The 19,543-nt window shown below is 41.5% G+C and overlaps 1 protein-coding gene across 1 annotated transcript in view; it reads right to left on the minus strand.

The window, feature by feature from the left end:
• The window catches only part of SGIP1 (SH3GL interacting endocytic adaptor 1), a 176,223-nt gene extending 171,719 nt beyond the window's left edge, over positions 1–4,504 (minus strand). The window contains exon 1 of the mRNA XM_044441183.1: positions 4,372–4,504. The gene's annotated coding sequence lies outside the window, so the exon portion shown is untranslated. The remainder of the gene's footprint in view (positions 1–4,371) is intronic.
• Between the last annotated feature and the right edge of the window lie 15,039 nt (positions 4,505–19,543).

Below are 19,543 nucleotides of genomic sequence, written 5' to 3' on the forward strand. Positions count from 1 at the left end.
GGGTCAGACTAGATGGCCCAGGAGACCCCTTCTGACTCGCTCTGTTTTTATGTTTCTATTTTCAAAAATGGTTTGTACATGTTCTGCTGAGAAAGGAAAATACTTATCAACCAAAAGCTCCCCTGTCCTTGAATTCCATACTTTCAACCAAGCAGAGGGTACCAGAGACAAGAGGGACTTTAAATACCTAGTTAGTGCCAGCAAAATTAGTCTGAGTTTCCAACAGCGCAAATGTGAGCATGTATACTGAGATGTAAGACCGAATGAGTTCAGGGGGCTTTCTCCCAGGTAAGCAGGAGCAAGGCTGCAGCCTAAATGGCCTGCATCAGCCAGGCTGATCTTAGTGGCAACTGCAGAGAAAGGGGCAACAGCAGATCCCTAGTATGACAGAAGTGCTTCTACAATATTTAATGAATTTAATAGAAATATTGCCCCATATGAATATTAAAACTTAATACCTCAAAAACAGCCAATTAGTCAAAAAATGAAACATCATTTCATCTTTGCAATAAATGTGCTTAAAATGAAGCTATCTTTCATTTAACATAAGAAAGGTTAAAATCTACTTTCTGATTTTGCCCATTTCACTAGTGTTGAACTTGATGTTCTGAGATTTTCAGTTCATATTTCACTGTGTGAACATTTTAATTGTATTCATATATGCACATCGAAGTCAGATGCTAAGCTTTCTTTTAAGAGCTTATGAAAATTAAATCTGACAAATACTAGTTGACATTGCCTGAGGTTCATCCATGAATAGCAATTAGTGCAGGCTAATTGTCTCCCATGCAAACCTCATGGATATTGGTTTCCAATCTAAGTTGTACACCATATTTCCCTTATGAAGAAACAACCTATTAACAGATCAGTCCTACTGAAAGAAAGAAATGCATGAATTGCACATTTCTCTCATTAGCTATATCTGCAGAATACATTATAGGATAAAATTTCTCTTGAATTTATAAAGTGTAGTGTGGGTAGCAGGAGTGAGCAGAAAGAAAATAAAATAAAGATCAGCTTCCCTTACAGTCATCCAGGACGCCACTTCACCATATCTCATGGTAAATCGTCTCTCTGCAGATGTAGCTTCTGTTCCTAAGGGTTTAGCCAAGTTACCATCCTTGGTTTGCTTGTGTTTATCAGAGAATTCAGATAACATTGTACAAAAAGTGCAATGTATACTGGTTACACTGTTTTGTTTTCTATTCCTTTAAGAAACAAAATTGTGGCAGCAACCTGTCGAAGCGGGGTTGGTAAAGGCCACTGAGGCATATTTAAAAGGTTCTGCTCCCTTTATCATTCCCTGCTCAGTACAGAAGTACGTACATTCCCTGCTCAGTACAGAAGAGACTTATTAACTGTTTCCTAATTACTCTGTTCCTGATTCTTGCTAGGGGGTGGTACCTAAAGTCTTGCCCTACTCTTGCAAAAGAGCACACTTTTTTGCCAGAAAAGCTCCCACTCAGCAAGTTACAAAGGAGGCAAACCTACGGCTCCTAGACAGTGTCTGAGGGGTCATAGGAGACTTCCAATTCCCAAATCTGAGGTCACAGACAATATTTCAACCTCAGAGGGATGGATCTATGATTCATCCTTCCCCACCTTGCAACCAGCATGGAAAGAACCGCACTGGCTGCCTCTGAGTTCAGGAACTCAATCTTGGCGTGGGTGGAAAGGGGGCACTCTAGTGACCAGGGAGGAAAGAAGACTGATGAGGTCAGCATATGATTTTCCCTGGGATCTCTCCAACTTCCTTTCTTCCCTCTCTAAAATACTATAGCTAGATGTGGGGAAAACCTGTTCAGCAAAAATGTAGGGCACTAGGACAGGAAGGTAAAGATTTTGCATTAGATGATTGTAAGCCTCCAAGTGTAGAAGGGTAAAATCATAATAGAATTACAAATGAAAATGCTATCCAATGCTACACATCAAAATGCAATAAGGGACTTCTGGGAGAAAGGCTACTCGATTGGCAGTGGCTTGATGCTGCTCCTTTCCTTATCTTATCAGGAAGGTAATAAATTGCCTTCCAAGAGGAATTTTTGCCTCTCCAATTGACAGGTGAGCATAAATATTTTTTTTTATTGTTCTGGTAGAAATGAGAAGGCAAAATAAGGTTAACTTGAATGACTTTGGAGTCTCACCCCCCATGTATTTTCGTTTTCTTTCTCGCTTTTTCGTTTTCTTTTTATTATTCTATATTGTATTATTTTTTCTACTTTTCCCAAGGGAACGACAATAACACTTCAATTTGCTGCTGTTTGGATTTTTAAGACATTTTTTGTTTGCATATTTTAAGGGACTCTGTAATGGATAATCGGATGATTAATTTCGCTTTACATGCAAGCTGTTTAAAGTTTCTGTCTTAGAGCTAAGAATTGAGAAGTGTGCATGGTGTAAACTGACCTTGGCATGAGAATACTAGCTGGGAGTATTTCTCCATTTACTTTGTGGCTTTTTAATTGAAGAATAATCACATACTCTGGACAGCTTGGATTTGAGGCTTAGATCCTCTCTCAAGGCATTCCTGCTTGCCTGCTTGAAAATGACTTTGAAACAGATATTTTACAATACCTCATTTGACTTGTAATTTGATCTTATTTTGTAAATTATTTAATATCATTCAAGAAATTAACTAAAAATGATGTTAACTGGTAGTGACTAAGATTCCTGCACCATTTTCTGAGGAGTGACTGCCTGTGTGAGTTGAGAGACTCCTTGTTGCTTTTCCTTGACTGATGGATGACTTCTTTTAAAAGGCAACTTTATCTCCTTGTGGCTCTGACTTCAGCAGGGAGGGGAGGTGAGATCTTTTGGATATTTTCAATCTCTGAACTCCTTTGTTTATGACTTTATGGAGAGAATAAAGTTCTGAGGCTGAGACAAAGTGAGGTGGAGTTCAGTGTCACCTATTGGACCTTGAGAAAAGGGAAGGCTGAGGCCCCCTGCTGTGAAAGCAATGCTTGGACAAAGTTTCTATTTAACAAAAGAGCTTATGCAGCCATAGACAGATTTGAAGAACTGTCATAAGTAGATGCAGGACTTTTTTTGTCATAGAACACACCGGAACAGTGTTCCGGCACCTTTTTTGACGGATTTTTCCAAGTGATTGTGAATCACCCTGTTGGGCATAGCAGGCTGGCAGCAAAAATCATTAACATAGTGCCTGCGGGCTGCTTGTGTGTCGGTGCTGATTGTCGGCACTGATTGTGAGGGTGCTGCTAGGCTTAGGATGCTGCTCGGCTTGGGATCAGTCGTGTGGTCGCACACTGAGTGCTTACTGCTGGCAGCGACCATTGCGTAAAAATGTGACCCCAAGACGTGAGTTCCGGCACCTTTTTTTTTTTTTTTTTACAAAAAAAGCACTGAGTAGAGTATGGAGATTCTATGTTTTAATAGATATAGAATATGAAGTATGATATCATATGCTGATTAACAGATTTTAATTAATTTTGCTTTTTCTGCTTTTTGTTTTTTCTTTTTTTCCTCTTTGGTCAATTCTTCCTTTTCATTTATTATTATTAGCATTAAATTCTGTATTGCTTTGTTTAACTTTTAAAATTTAACTTTGTTAAATTGTGAGATTATTTATAGCAATGAAGGAAGGTGGAAGTTTGATGTGGAGTAGAAGGGCAGAAGAGAAGTATTAACTTGGAAGTAGGAGCTGAATTACATGATAGATATATTGAAAGATAATTGTTTGAACTGTTTTTTAATGAACAATAGAGGGAAAATTAGGCTCTTATCTATTAATGTCAATGGGATGAACTCCCCCTCTAAATGAGCTAACATTTTTAACTTTTTAAGAAAACATATAACATGTATTTGGCAAACTCATATAAAGAAAAATGTGTTTGTGTTCTCAACTCTAAAAGCCTGAGTAAACTTTACGCAGCCTCAGCAGATGCTAAAAAGAAGGGAGTTGCTATTTATATTAGTAATCAAGGACCAAATGTGGTAGAAGAATTTAAAGACCCAGAGGGAAGGTTTATTGCTTTGAAAATTAGATGTCTGAGTGGGGAAATTAATACATTGGCAGTGATTTATGCACCAAATAATGCAAAAGAAACATTTTATGAAAAATTCTTTCAGTTGCTATTGGATTTTCAAGAAGTTTTGATTAATGGTGATACGAATGGTGTTATAGATCTAAACATGGATAAGTCAAAAAAAGTAAGAGGTGGTAAATTACTTAAAAATGTTTTTAACTATATGGAAATGCTGCCGTTAGAAGACAAATGGAGATTCAAAACTCCTGCAGTTAGGGATTGCACTTTTTTATCTGACAGACATCAGACATATTCAAGGATTGACATGTGCTAGATATCTAAAAATTAATATTATGAATTTAGAAGGACGTAAAGATCTTACCCAAGTTACTTTCTGATCATAATCCATTGGAGATAATATGGCAGAAAGAACAGGTTGGAGGAAGAAGATGGAAACTCAGTGATAATCTTTTGCTACAAGATGACATTTTGAGAAAGTCAGAAGTACTGGAAGAATTCTTCAGATTAAATAATACCAATGATGTCTCCACGGTCAGAATTTGGAAAGCATGTAGGATACTTTATAGAAACAATGTCTAAGGAAAAGAGAGAGAAGTCAGTTAAAAAAAACTTTTGGAGCGAATTCAAATACTAGAGGATCAACATAAAAATCAAGATAAACTAATTTTAACTGAACTCAGAAAATTAAGAAATCAGCTAGATATGTTAGAGACAGAAGAGATACAAAAGAAGCTGACATTTTTGAAACAGACATTTTGAACATGCAAATAAACCTGGAAGATATGTTTTGTCTCAAGAAGGAAGTGGAAAGATCTATTACAGCATTAAGAAGGATAATGGCATAACATATGTGAAAAAGGAAAGTCATGAGCAATTTATTGATTCTTGCTCAAAGCTTATACATAAAAACCAACCCCAGAAGATGGGATGGAGAAGTATATGGAAGAAACAGGGCTTGTGAAATTTACTCTGGAGCAGAGGAAAACATTGAATGATATTATTACTACTCAAGAGTTATTGCAAGCTATCTGCAATCTGAAAAAAGATAAAGCACCCCATCCTGATGGATTTACTGCTATGCACTACAAATGTTTAGAGGAAAAACTAATTCTCCCACTAGAACAAGTAATGAATGAAATCAAAGAAGAGGGATCATTACCACCAACATGGCAAGAAGCTCATATATCACTGATACATAAAGAAGGCAATGATCCTATGTCACCACACTCTTATCGACCTATTTCATTACTAAATGTTGATTATAAACCTTTTATTTCAATAACGGCAGAAAGATTAAGAAAATGTATAGAAAAACAGATCCATACAGACCAAGCTTGATTTGTCCCTAAAAGAAATATGAAAGACAATATAAGTTTTGTGATTGATACAATTGAATGGGTCAAGAAGGAAAGTTGGGGCAGGGGGATGCTGCATTTATTTTTTTAGATGCGGACAAAGGCTTTGATAACATGGCTTGGTTTTTTCCTAATGAAAACCCTCCAAATTTAGACTGTGGCTCAAGCTTTTTGAATTGGATGCTGTTGGCTTGAAACTCAACATCAAGAAACTAAGATGGCATCCGATCCTATTGACCGGGGCGGCTCAGGACTTCATGGTCTCCATGGCGGCCATGGGGCTGTCTCAACATGTCATCGGCCCGACCCATGAACGTGGACACACCCTGGACCTGGTTTTCTCGACGGGACAGGAAGAGGGTGGTCTGAGGGTGAGGAATTTATGTTTGACTCCCCTGTCATGGTCAGATCGCTTCCTGGTGAGGTTTGTGCTCGAGAGCGACTTCTCCCTCTGTAAGGGTGCAGACCCGATTGTGTGGGTCCGCCCCCGGAGCCGGATGGATCCGGAAGGATTCCTGAAGGCCCTGGGGGAGTTTCCGGCTGACAAGACGGGTGCTCCTGTCGAGGCTCTGGTCGAACTGTGGAACGGGGAGATGACCAGGGCTGTAGACACAATCGCTCCTAAGTGCCCTCTCCCACCGGGCAGAGCCCGCTCTTCCCCTTGGTATACACCTGAATTGAGGGCGATGAAGCAGGTTGGGAGACGGCTAGAGCGTAGGTGGAGGAAATCACGTGATGAATCTGACCGAACACACTTGAGAGCCCACTATCGGGCCTGTGCTGTGGCGGTGAGGGCGGTGAAAAAGAGATATTTTTCCGCTTCCATTGCCTCCTCACAATGCCGTCCGGCGGAGCTTTTTCGAGTGGTGCAGGGCCTGGTTTGTCCAGATCCGAAAGAAGACCTGGTTCCACCCTCAAAGGCCCGCTGTGACGACTTTGCCAGGCATTTCAGGGAGAAAATCGCTCAGATTCATCACGAGCTGGATTCCACTATTGATACAGAGGTTTTAAGGGAGATGCCAATGCCGCCGTCTGGTCCAGAATTATTGGATGAATTTCAGTTATTGCGGCCCGATGATGTGGACAAGGTGCTTGGACGAGTACGTCCCACCACTTGCTTATTGGACCCTTGCCCGACTTGGTTAATAAATAATTCCAAGCACGGGACTGGGACCTGGATTTTGGAAGTGATTAACGCCTCTCTGAGGGAGGGTCGGGTGCCTGCCCCTTTAAAGGAGGCGGTAGTCCGACCGGTCCTGAAGAAGGCGTCACTGGATCCAGAGATGGCCACTAATTATAGACCAGTGGCCAACATCCCGTTTCTGGGCAAGGTGTTAGAGCGAGTGGTGGCGGGACAACTCCAAGCACTCTTGGATGAAACTGATTATCTGGACCCATTTCAGTCCGGCTTCAGACCCGGGTACGGTACTGAATCTGCCTTGGTCACCCTGTACGATGACCTGTGCAGGGAGAAAGACAGGGGGAGTGCGTCCCTGTTGGTTCTCCTGGACCTCTCAGCGGCTTTCGATACCATCGACCATGGTATCCTTCTGGACAGGCTTGCGGGATTGGGGGTTGGAGGCACTGCTTTGCAGTGGTTCCGCTCCTATCTCGATGGCCAGTTCCAGAAGGTGGTGCTGGGGGACTATGGCTCTGCGCCATGGCAGCTATGCCATGGAGTGCCGCAGGGGTCCATTCTGTCCCCATTGCTGTTCAACATTTACATGAAACTGCTGGGAGAGGTCATCAGGAGGTGTGGGCTGCGGAACCATCAGTATGCTGATGATACCCAGCTCTACCTCTCGTTTTCCACCAATCCAGGTGAGGCAGTGGCTGTACTGAACCGGTGCCTGGCCGAGGTAATGGGCTGGATGAGGGCCAATAAACTGAAGCTCAATCCAGACAAGACGGAGGTCCTGTTGGTTGGTGGTTCTGGCTTTGGAGAGGATGAACTGAACCTTGTTCTGAATGGGGTTGCACTCCCTCTTAGGGACAAGGTTCGCAGCTTGGGAGTGCTCCTCGACCCGGAGCTTTCACTAGAAGCTCAAGTGACCGCAGTGGTGAGGAGCGATTTCCTCCAGCTTCGGCTGATCCACCAGCTGCGCCCCTATCTGGAGTATGACTGCCTCGCGACAGTGACACATGCATTGGTGACTTCCCGTCTCGACTTCTGTAACGCGCTCTACGTGGGGCTACCCTTGAAGACGGTCCGGATACTTCAACTGGTTCAAAACAGAGCTGCCAGGCTGCTGGCGGGGACTGAGCGTCGTGTTCACATGACTCCAGTTCTCCGTCAGCTTCACTGGCTTCCCATTGAAGTCCGGGCCCAATTCAAGGTGTTGGTGATGACCTATAAAGCCCTAAACGGCTTGGGTCCTGGTTACCTGAAGGAGCGCTTGCATCCATATATGCCCCTTGAGATCGGCGGGGGAGGCCCTTCTCCGGGAACCCTCCATGAAAGAAATTAGGAGGGTGGGTACTCGGAGGAGGGCTTTCTCTGCGGTGGCGCCTAAGTTATGGAACGCGCTCCCCAGAGAGGTCCGCCTGGCGCCGTCGTTATTTGTTTTTCGGCACCAGGCGAAGACCTTTTTATTCAAGCGGCATTTTAACTGTTAACATTATTGGTTTTATCTGGCCAGGGCGGCTTATTTTATACTGTACTGTTGTATTTTAATTTTATATTTATATTTTAATTTATATTATAATTATTTTAATTTATTGATGTGAGCCACCCCGAGGCTTCAGCGAATGGAGCGGCATAAAAATGTTTTAATAAATAATAAATAAAATAAATATCACACTGAAGAATTGAGGCCTTTGAATTGTGGTGCTGGAGAAGACTCCTGCAAGTCCCTTGGACTGCAAGGAGATCAAACCAGTCAGTCTTAGAGACGATCAACCCTGACTGCTCTTTAGAAGGCCAGATACTGAAGCTGAAACTCAAATACTTTGGCCACCTAATGAGAAGGAAGGAGTCACTGGAGAAGACCCTAATGCTGGGAACAATTGATGGCAAAAGAAGCGGACAGCAGAGGACGAGATGACTAGATGGAGTCACTGAAGCAGTTGGTGTGAGCTGTGGACTCTGGGGGATGGTGGAGCACAGGAAGGCCTGGAGGAATGTTGTTCATGGGGTTGTGATGGGTTGGACGTGACCACAACTAACAACAACAATTTATGCTAGACAACATGTGAAGATTTTAATCAATGGTGTATTAACTGACAGCTTTCAAATGGAGAAGGGGACACATCAAGGATGTCCTTTATCACCTCTTTTATTTAATCTTGTATTGGAGATCTTAGCAAAAAAGATAAGATGGGATTCAAAAATTAAGGGCTTTAAAACAGGTGGAGAAGAATATACAATAAAATGTTACGCAAATGATATAGTCTTGCCTAGTTTGGATCCACATCATCCATGAAGATTCAGAAGGACTTACAAAAATGGACTAAACTAAAAGCATCTTGGTTGGGTAGAATATAAATTCTAAAAACGAATGTGTTACCTAAACTGAACTTTCATTTCCAAATGATACCAACTGCGATTCCGAAAAATGGACTAAAATCATTCGAGATTGGCAGAGACAAATCAATAGTTTTATTTGGAATGGCAAGAAATCAAGGATCAGATTCAAAATTTTACAGGACACAAAGGAGAGATGAGGCCTTGCTGTACCTAATTTGAAGTTATATTATTATGCAGCAGGACTGGTCTATATTGCAGATTGGATTCTAAATGCTAATAATAGGTGAGTGAAGTTGGAATTGGCTGATCTTGAAGACAGAATATGTAATTTTTATGGGCTAAAACATCAGTCAAGAAGGCTCTGATCTTAAATAACAATCATGAGATAGTTTAATAAAAATTTGGTATTCCATGAGGAAAAAACCGCCACCTTCAATCTCCCCACTGATGTCTCCAGCTGAAGCACATGGAAAACTCAAGGAGAAATAATGATCTTATAACTTACCAAGATGTTATTGACCTGTCAGGATGAATTAAATCTTGGCAGCAACTGAAATAGGAAAGGAAAAATATACAATGGCTTGTTTACTATCAATTAATTTCAAGACTGAAGGGGGAAACTCCACCAGGAGAAGGCATTTTAAGAGATCTGATGGATTTTGAAACATTGATTACACAGCAGAATGATCACTTACTGGGAAGACTTTACTAATTGTCAGTGCTTTTTTTGTTAAAAAAAAGCGGGGGGGGGGGGCGGAACTCACGTCGCCGGCAGTAAGCGCCTGACCACATACACCAATTCCAGGCCGAGCAGCGGAGCAGCGTCCCAAGCCAAGAGCAGCGCCCTCAGTATCTCACTATCAGATAGCAGATAGCAGACACAAAAGCAGCCTGCAGGCACTATGTTAATGAAGTTTGCTGCTGATCTGCTACGATTCAAAATCACTTCATAAAATCCATTGGAAAAAAGGTGCCGGAACACCTTTCCAGTGCGTTCTATGACAAAAAAAAAAAAAAAAGCCCTGCTAATTGTTATTACACTATGACACTGAAAGCCATCAAGATAAGAAACACATGACTATTTGGAAACAGAATCTTGCTGAAGAAATATCATCTGGTCAGTGGGAAGTTATTTGAAAGAAAGATATTAAACTCACAGTCAAGCATTAAGAGAAAATTGGTATAAAATGTTTTCTTGGTGGTAAGAGATATTGGGAAAATATAATGCAGAATGTTGAAAATGTTGGAACTTTACCTGCAGCTTATGCATGGGATGAGGCACAGTGGTGCTGTTCTTTACCACAACTAATGCCGTGCATTTTATCTAGACATCTGTTTTCAGCTTTCTAGATGGGGCACCAGAGAGATGGAGGGAAGGCAACTGGGGTGCCAGCAGGAATTGGAATAAGCATCAACATCCTTCCTTCCTGCCCCACCTGCATGCTCACTTTTGCCCTCTTCAAGGTTCAATTGTGACTCAGTGAGGGGGAACTGATACCGTTCTTTCCACAGTGGATGCAATAAGAGCAGGCCTGGCATTCAGCCTTCGGTTTTGCAGCTCTAATCACAGACTCTTGGATCTGGAACTCCAATTAATCCTGTGGCTTCCCAGAGGGTATTGGGAGGCCATAGGACTAAGCTCCCACTGACTCCTTTTCATTTCCCTATGAAGAGAAAGAAGTTGTTTTAATCTTGGAAAGTTTTTATAATTGCATGTCAGACTTCTTTTGTGCCTCTCCATTTTTACATTTGTATACATGTATCATTGTTTATAAAACTTTATAAAACTTTTTTGTCTCAGATCTTTATCCCATTGTAAACATTATCAATAGTGCAGGTTATATACTGTAGGAATTGCAGAACTAGAAAAAAACAGGCTAAAGTTATTAGCACCTGTGTAACACCTACTAGGGATGCAGGTGGCGCAGTGGTTTAAACCACTGTGCTGCTGGGCTGGTTGATCGAAAGGTCACCAGTTCAAATCTGCACAACAGGGTGAGTTTCTGTTGCTCCATCCCAACTCCTGCCAACCTTGCAGTTCGAAAGCATGCAAATGCAAGTAGATAAAAAGGTACCACTTCGTGGGAAGGTAACAGTGTTCTGTGCACTTCGGTGTTTAGTCATGCTGGCCACATGACCACGGAGACTGTCTGCAGACAAACGCTGGCTCCCTTGGCTAGGAAATGGAGATGAGCACCACCCCCTAGAGTCAGACATGACTGGACTTAATGTCAAGGGGAAACCTTTAACACCTACTATCTTGATCCACCCTTCCTCTTCCTATAATGTTAAACTCATTGCCAAGTCTAGTCATTCTGTCATCTAAAGAAGTTTACTCCTGTACAGTTAAGAGCTTCAATTTTTTGGATATAGGAGATTGTATTCTTTATGACCTGCAACCTGCAAAGAAAACTTCAATGAACTTGTATTAAAGAATGCACAGCCTTTTCATGAGACTTCTATGCAAATGCTTAGCAGGCCATAAATCAATAATAAGCCCACAAAATCTACTTGCTTGCAATATACACACGCTCACACACATGCACCCACAAACAAATCTCCTGGTGTTTGTCAGAGGAAGGACTGAAAGGCTCGTCTCTTTTCTAGAAGCCCAGTTCATTTCCACGCTGGGTATGGAGAAGGGGATTTCCCTCCTGTGGTGGCCACAAATGAGGAATGGAGCACCAGTCCCTCCTCTACCATCTCACCCACTTGGCTACAAGCAGTTACTTGTCACCAATGATTACCAGGAAAGTGATAACAAATAAACACAAGATCATCATAAACAATGAATGGACAAAACTCTAGTACCTTTAATAGCTATGCAGGAGAGGGGAAACTAGAAGTCGCATATCATGATCTTATTTGCATCCAGGGCCCCTGGTCACAAGGCTTTTGCTTGTATGATCTGTGTGTTAATTAGAAAACTTGCAGCTGCACCTTCATTTGTTGCCAGGAAGGCAGAGATCTACAGATAAATTCACAGTCAGTCTTTCAATACAAAATTTATAGCTGTTGTTGGAATGGTGTACAGTGTACACTCAAGGAGAAATTCAATCAGCTGCTGCACACACCGCCTTACTTAGCGCCCTTCCTCCATGTAAGTAGAGACAAATAGGCAGTATATTTGGGTACAAAGAGCAGTTCAGGTCATACTTATGCATGGAAAGACAGCATTTTACAAGACAGCATTTTACCTATCAAATTTTCTTTCTTATGCACAGCTCAGTACAGCATTTCTACTGTTATAGAACTTAAAATTCCCATTAATAACAAAGGTATGGTATTTGAAAATATAATCTCTTGTGGAACTAGTTTGCACACAGGTAGCAAACTTTTGGCTGGGCTGAACCCACCCACCTTTCTTGGGCTGCAAGAAAGGTGGGTGGGTTAAACAACTGAATGCTAACAATTCCCTTCACATCAAAAACAAGCATGTCAGGCTAGAGGCCAAACTAGAACTTTTTTCATCAGTATTTACTTTTCTATTGCTCCATATGGGTATATGGGGCATGAAGACTAAGTTTAATTTTGGAAATTGAATCTCAAAGGCCAGATTCCAGTGGTTGGTAGGGGTGAAGTCAAAGGGGGTTCTGTCAAAGGCAAAAGGGATTGTGCCAAAATGCTAGCATATTTTTTGTTTAAAGCTCTTACTGACACTTAGTAAGCCCCTGGGAGAAACATTTTAACTTTTTTTTAGGGGGGGGGGGAATGCATAAGAGCCAAGAAGCCATCAAATGATTGGTGGCTGGGGGAAAAGTGGGTGAGTCCACCTGAGATCATAAGGGGTGGTTTAGGACATTAAGTGCGCCTGATTTGGTCCATGGGCCCAAGGTTCCCCACTTTCCCAGCAGGAAAATCCACTTAGGCACCCCACAAGATTTAGAACTTTAGAGGGCTTTCTGCAGGGTTGCTTTCCTACAGGGTTTGGGGAAGTCTGTGCAACCTACTGCTCCCCCACCTTGTTTGCAGTCTTATACCCATATAAAGGCCTACCATTGTAATAAGAGTTCTTTGCAGATCAAGGGTATTTATCTCTTTCCCAGCACAAATCACACCAAAGGCATTCCCTTCAATGCCTTTTAACTAATAATGCATTTACACACAATGCATTAGCGAAGGGATCTTGAGGACACTGCATACGGGAGGGATCTGAGCCATTTCTCCTGCGAAACAGCCTTCAAGGGAAGAGGCAGCAAAGCCTGACTCAGACCAGGGGGAGGGTGTGATGGCTGCCATAGAGGGACCAAGCCCAGTGGACCCAGAGAGACTTCAGGGTGTTGACACTCAGCTGTAAACACTGTCTGTTGATGGGGATGAGGCAGAACAGTCATCACTAATCTCAACTAGGGCATCACCTAAAGAGGGCAGTTCACCTCTGGAGTGTCAGGTGCTCCCAAGAGGATCCACCTGATAGGTGGGGGTTGCTAATTTGAGTTTAGAAGGGAAAAAGCGTATTCAGTGTAGAATCGCTATTTTTACCTATTCATGGCTTCTTTACTACACGGCTTCATCTACCTGGACACTGTGAAAAGTTCTGAGGCCTACCTCTGAGGAAGGCTTGGAGAGTGGCGAAAAGAAGGGCCTTTTCACGGTGGCTTCCCAGTTGCTGAACTGGGGCCTGCCTGACTCCAACATTACTATATTTTCTGCTCCAAGTAAAGAGCATCCTCTACTGCAGGGCATTCAAGTAGTTTATTGGGACCTGATAGTTGTTAAACAGATCTTAAGATTTTTTCCCCTTCATTCATTCATCTATATATCTGTTTTAAATTTGCTTTTTAATTTTGTATTGTAAGCTTTTTAGGATGTTTTAATATGATGTTTCTTTTATCGTTATTGTTAATGTGCTGCTCTGAACCACCCAGAGAACTTCAGCATCTGGGTGGTATAAAATAGTAAAATAAATCAACTTTATTTTACAACTACAAATTCCATCAAGAAAAAAGGGTAGAAGACAGCAGAGGAAGCCAAGTGGCTCCACAAAAAGTTAAGTGACAGCCTGAAAGAAAAAAAATGAACATGTACAGGAAGTGGAAACAGGGCCAGGCCACGAAGGAAGAATATAAACAAATAGCAAGGAATTGCAGGAATTGCATCAGGAAGGCTAAAGCAGGAAATGAACTGAGAATAGCAAGGGAAGCTAAGCACAACAAGAAAGCCTTTTTCAAATACATCCAAAACAGAAATCATGAGAAAGAGAAAGGTATCCAGCAACTTAAAGTGGATGGCAGAGTGATAACAGATAACAGACAACAAGGAAAAAGCAGAGGCACCCAATTCCTACTTCACCTCAGTCTTCTTCCACAAGGAAATCTGCAGCCAATAGGAAATACAAGCTGGAAGTGAGAGGTGGCAGCCCATAATTGACAGACAAATGGTCAAGGAATACCTAGATGGAATAAACACTTTCAAATCTCCATGGCCTGAAGAACTCCATTCCAGAGCCATAAAAAAAGTTAGTGGAGGAACTCTCAGAACCACTGGCTATTATCTTTAATAAATCTTAGAAAACAGATTGTAGGATGCAGAATAATCAATTCAAGTTGTGACAACCCAGATTCAGGCTAGATATCAGGAAAAGTTTCCTCCCTGTCAGAGTAATATGACAGTAGAACCAGTTGCCTAAAGCGGTCATGGACTCTCCCACACTAGAGACATTCAGAAAGAAATGGTGGGACGGTGCAACATGGTGTCCTGCAACAGCAGGAGCTTGGACCCAATGGCCTTCTTGGCCCCTTCCAACTCTATTGTTCTATGATGGTTTCTATTTCATTTGCCAAAGATTATTCAGACTCAAAAGCAAACTGTAGTACACTGCAGTACACCTATTCAGCTGTAGTACACTTATTCAGATTGCACATGAAAGTTTTTACCAAAGCAGTCTCTATCTTTAATCATGTGTTCCTGAGCAGAGTTCCTCTGTCTCTAGTGGACCTGTAGCTGAGCACATGCCTGAAGGTTGATCCTAGACACTTGAGAAGCTGCACCTGACCAGATCCCTTAACTCATAGCACTTGCTAGAAGATGTTAGGCTTCCAAGACCTACTTTTGGCTTGGCCTGGTCTGGTCTAGAACTGCAAGGACCACTGGCTGGAGTCAAGTGGAATGTAGTAGCTGTAGGCTGAAGAGACAGACACTTGTTAGAATTAAGAAACAGGGCACTTTTCAGCACATGGTGCAGACCAAAATTTGTTTTCAGTTACAAGTTTAGGTTTCTCATGTGAAATTCCATTTCTTTCTTTCCATTAAGGTTTCTTAATTTCAGCAGCCTAATTCAGATCAGATATGAGGAAATCTTTGCCTTATTGATGTTGTTAAACTATTAGAAATCTGAAACATTTGCATTTACTACAAATTGCCTAAAAATATACTTTCTGATTATTGCTTGGCCATACAGCTACTACAGTACAGTAGTAGAGCAGCTACTACTGCCCTTTAAGATTACATCTCTGAGACTGAGGAGTGAATGCTCTTGTTTCCTTGATGAGAAGACTTTGATGGGCTTAGGTTACACAAGGTCTCTCTATCCACCTGTTATAGAGTAAGAAACCTAGAGATATTGGAAATATACCCTTTAAAAAAAACAACTTTCCCAGTTATGAAAATGAATGGCAAAAGAAACCAAATGGGGTATTCTCATCCTCTCTTTTAACACATAGAATGGGTGATCCCAGGGTGCCTTATGTACCCAGAAAACACAAGAATTCTCTCTTGAATGTTCTTTCACAGGATATCTTTTAAGCATATTAGCATTTAGCTTAACTAGGCAGCAAACATTGTCAATCCCTTCTTTAAAAGCAGTATTTAAATATGTTGTGCTTTTACTTTATTTGGGTTTAAAACGATGCTCATTTCAAATAGTATATCTGAAACCTATCTGTGGTGTCCAGTTTATTTACAGCATAATAAGTTTTATTTACAAATATGTATCCTGAAATCCTTAGGAACAGACAACAAAGACACGTGCAGCTTCTTCAGGAAAACATTTAAGATTTGATAAACCATAGCATCTGAGGTGCTGCCTACAAAAACAAACAGAATAGCCATCTCAAAAATAATATATGGTTGCCACCTTTAAGCTTCTGAGGCCAGAGTTGTTGAAGTAGCCAGGTGGGTATTCTCCATAAAAGTAGGTTTTACTCTTATAACTTGTCAGCACTATTGGATTGCTACATGCAGTGAAGCAGGTTACTATTCCTAGCTAGTTGATTGGAAGGCAGCCACTTAATTCAGTCCTAACAGATCCTCCAAAAGGATCTGGACAGATTGTGGAATTATGCAGGGGACAACAGGATGGTGTTCAATACAGATAAATGCAGTCTTGCAGGAATAAGCGCCATAGGTACAGGATGGGGGACAAGTGGCATTTGTGAAAGGGATCTTGGGATATTATTGACAGCACGGTAGCATGAGTCAGCAGTGTGATGTGATGTTTAAGAGGGCGGATCCCACCTTTGGATGTATAGCCAGCAGCATGGCTTCCAGATTGAGAAAGTGTGCCTCTCTGGTGTGCCCACAGCTGGAGTACTGGATTACTGTGTCCACATTACAGTCAGAGCAAGGTTGGATTCAGTTCAGTGCAAGGTCACAAGGATGGTAACCAGACTGAGGGGGATGTCATATGACATGAGATTGAGGGAGCTGAGATTTTTCAGCTTGGAGAAGAGAAGATTCCAGGGGGATCTTATAGCAACATAAAGGTATGTGAATGGGTATCCTCCTCTGTGATGGAGGAAAGGACACAATCCAGTGGGGCAAAGCTAAAGGAACTGGGTTTCAGGTTGGAGGTCAGGAAGTACTTCTTGACAGGGCCCCTAATACATGGAATGGAATTCCATGGGAAGTAGCAGAGGCCCCATCAGTGAGGGCATTCAAGGAAAGATTGGACTCCCACATGTTGGACATTATATCTTTCAGGGTAATGTACCACTGAAGAAACATCTTATACCAATTTTCTCTTAGTGCTTGATTGGCTGTGAATTTAATGTCTTTCTTCTATAAAGTTTCCCATTGGTGGGACAATTTTTCTTTTCCAGGGGGTCTGCATCCAAATTATCATACATTTCTTAGCTTGCTTGTTTCAGTGTCAAATTAGAGTAATTGCTTGTAAAATCTTCTTAACAAATGATCCCTTCATTGCATAATCAGCTTTTCAAATTCCATCAGGTCTCTTACAGTACCTTTCCCTGATTGGAGTTCCCCTTTCTGTCTTGATACCAGCTGGTAATAAATGACCCATTCTTCATCTTTTAGTTGTTGCCAAGGCATAACTCATCCTTGTTGATCAATCATTTCCCCATAAGTTATAAAAGCATGGATCTTCTTTCAATATTTCCATATGCTTCAATTGTAGACATCAAAGGAGAAATCAGAAGAACCCCAATCTGTCCCAGCTCCCTTCTTTTATTTCATTAGATAACAGATGAGTTCAACAGATGACTCATGGGGTGACATCTCCTGATATAACCTTTTAGGCATAAAATCTCCAGCCTTGGAGGGGAATGTGAATGGTCCTGTCCTTAGAAGTTTCTTAGGGTTTTAGGGTTATTGAGCCTTGCAGCCTTGGCACATTTCTTTCTTGAATCGCCACCTGGCTGGAAGCCTTGGTATCAAGGGACCCTAGCCAGGGAGCCATCAACCCGTTCTCCATTACACCAATCACTTTGAACCGATTATCTATCATTAACAATATTTTTATGAGCTTCCCTTTTTTCAGAGGACTAATTCTTCTTATAGAATACCAATTTTTTTTAAGTCATCTTTTAGTACATGATTATTGTTTGATGTCAAGGCCTTTTTATCTGAGACTTTGGCCCATAAGTAACTGTGTCCTTCATTATGATCTGGTATTTCTAGCTTCACTAACCTATCATTAACATTTATAATTCAGTCTGAAATCTTATGCATGTTTGAACAGCAAAAAGACCATTGTGGAGTGGTAGTTAAGAATGCTGCAGTGGGAGTTTGGGGACCTGGGTTCTAGCCCCCACTCAGCATGGAGCTCACTGGGTGACTTTGGGCCAGTCACAGACTCTCAGCCCAACCTACCTTACAGGTGTGTTGTGAAGATAAGTTTGAGAGGAGGAAATTATGTAAGTTGCCTTGAGCTCCCTGGAAGGAGAAAAGGTGAACTAGAAATACAATAAATAAATCCCACCGACTAGAGGTCACCACTGTGAAGACCCAGTCCATAGGGCATCTAAAGTTAAGGTGTAGGCAGGTCCATATGGGTGATCATTCAGATAACCCAGTCTCAAACGTTTAGGGCTTTCAAGGTCAGAGCCAGTGCTTTGAGTTGAACCCAGAAACAAAGTGGTAATCCATGCAATTGGTATAATATTGGCATAAGCATTCAAGGGTTTAGCTCTAACAAACACCTGAGCAGGCCAGTTCATTTTTGAGTCTTCTTCAAAGGCACATCCATACAGAACATATTGCAGTAGTCTAGACTGGATATACCTAATGGATGCATGCCTGAGGCAAGGCCCACTTTTAGACTGGATCATAGCTTGAATACCTGTCTGAACTGGTAAGAGGCATGCCTAGCCACAACTACCATTTGTGCTTGAGTCCTGGAGAACTTCTAAGCCGAATACTTGATGCTTCAGGAGGAGTGCAGCCTATGCAGAAACAGTTGTACCTTTCTGTCTAAATTAGCTGACTTCCCCACTCCCAGCACTTGTGTCTTGTCAGGGCTTCAATATCTTTATGGAATATCTGTATTTGTATTTGAAAGATGAGATATGTAATACTTTACAACACTGCTCATTGATAAAGTTGTAACTTTCACATTTGAAGGAACAGTTCTGCTGATTATTATCACTGCATTGCATTCTTATCCTTCCTTTTTCTTCTTATGAGGAATCCATACATAGCTCCATTTCATCCTCAAGACAATAACCCTGTGAAGAGGATTAGGGTAAGAGTGACTGGCTGGCACCTTGAGCTTTCTGGCTCAGTAGATACTTGAACCTGGATTCCCCAGGTCTCCAGTCCAGCCCTCTAATCAACAGGGCTCACCATTTCTCAGTGCCTTGGATATTAGCTTGTTCTGTTTATCTTTGATTTTGAATGTTTATTTTTTTGTTTAAATAGCATCTTGGCTATGCTGGGTTTTAAAAACATAGAACATAAACTTTACAAAGAAAATAAATAATGAATCATGTCCACATCATTTTCACATTAAATCCAATGGGATTTACTTCTGGACAAACATGTATAAGATTACTCTGTTGATCTGGGTTGTAATTACGTTACTTTGATTTTATTTTTAATGGTTTCCATAGAGAATGTCCAATTTCTTTAGAGCAGGTTCTGCAGCAGAGTACAAAAACCAAATCATCAAATCTTATCCCTTATTTACCACCAGATGGTGCTATCAACCCACGATTGAGACAAGTTAAGCTTTTCTGATTCATAATTAGCTGTTTTGAAAAGCCTATTGTTCCAGCAATCACAGTTACAAAAGACAGAATATAGAGAAAGGGTGATCTGGAGTGACTAACAGTGACTAACAGCATCATCCTATACATATGTACTCAGAAATACATTTTTTTAATTTATATCCTGCCTTTTTCCTACAAAGGGCTCAAGGCAGCTTACATCTCCTCCTCCATCTTATCCCCACAACAACCCTGTGAGGTAGGTTGGGCTGAGAGTCTGTGACTGGCCCAAAGTCACCCAGTTGGCTCCATGGCTGAGCGGGGACT

Source organism: Varanus komodoensis, unplaced genomic scaffold, assembly GCF_004798865.1.
Source record: "Varanus komodoensis strain SLA01 unplaced genomic scaffold, ASM479886v1 scaffold1, whole genome shotgun sequence".
In the NCBI taxonomy this organism is placed as follows: domain Eukaryota; kingdom Metazoa; phylum Chordata; class Lepidosauria; order Squamata; family Varanidae; genus Varanus; species Varanus komodoensis.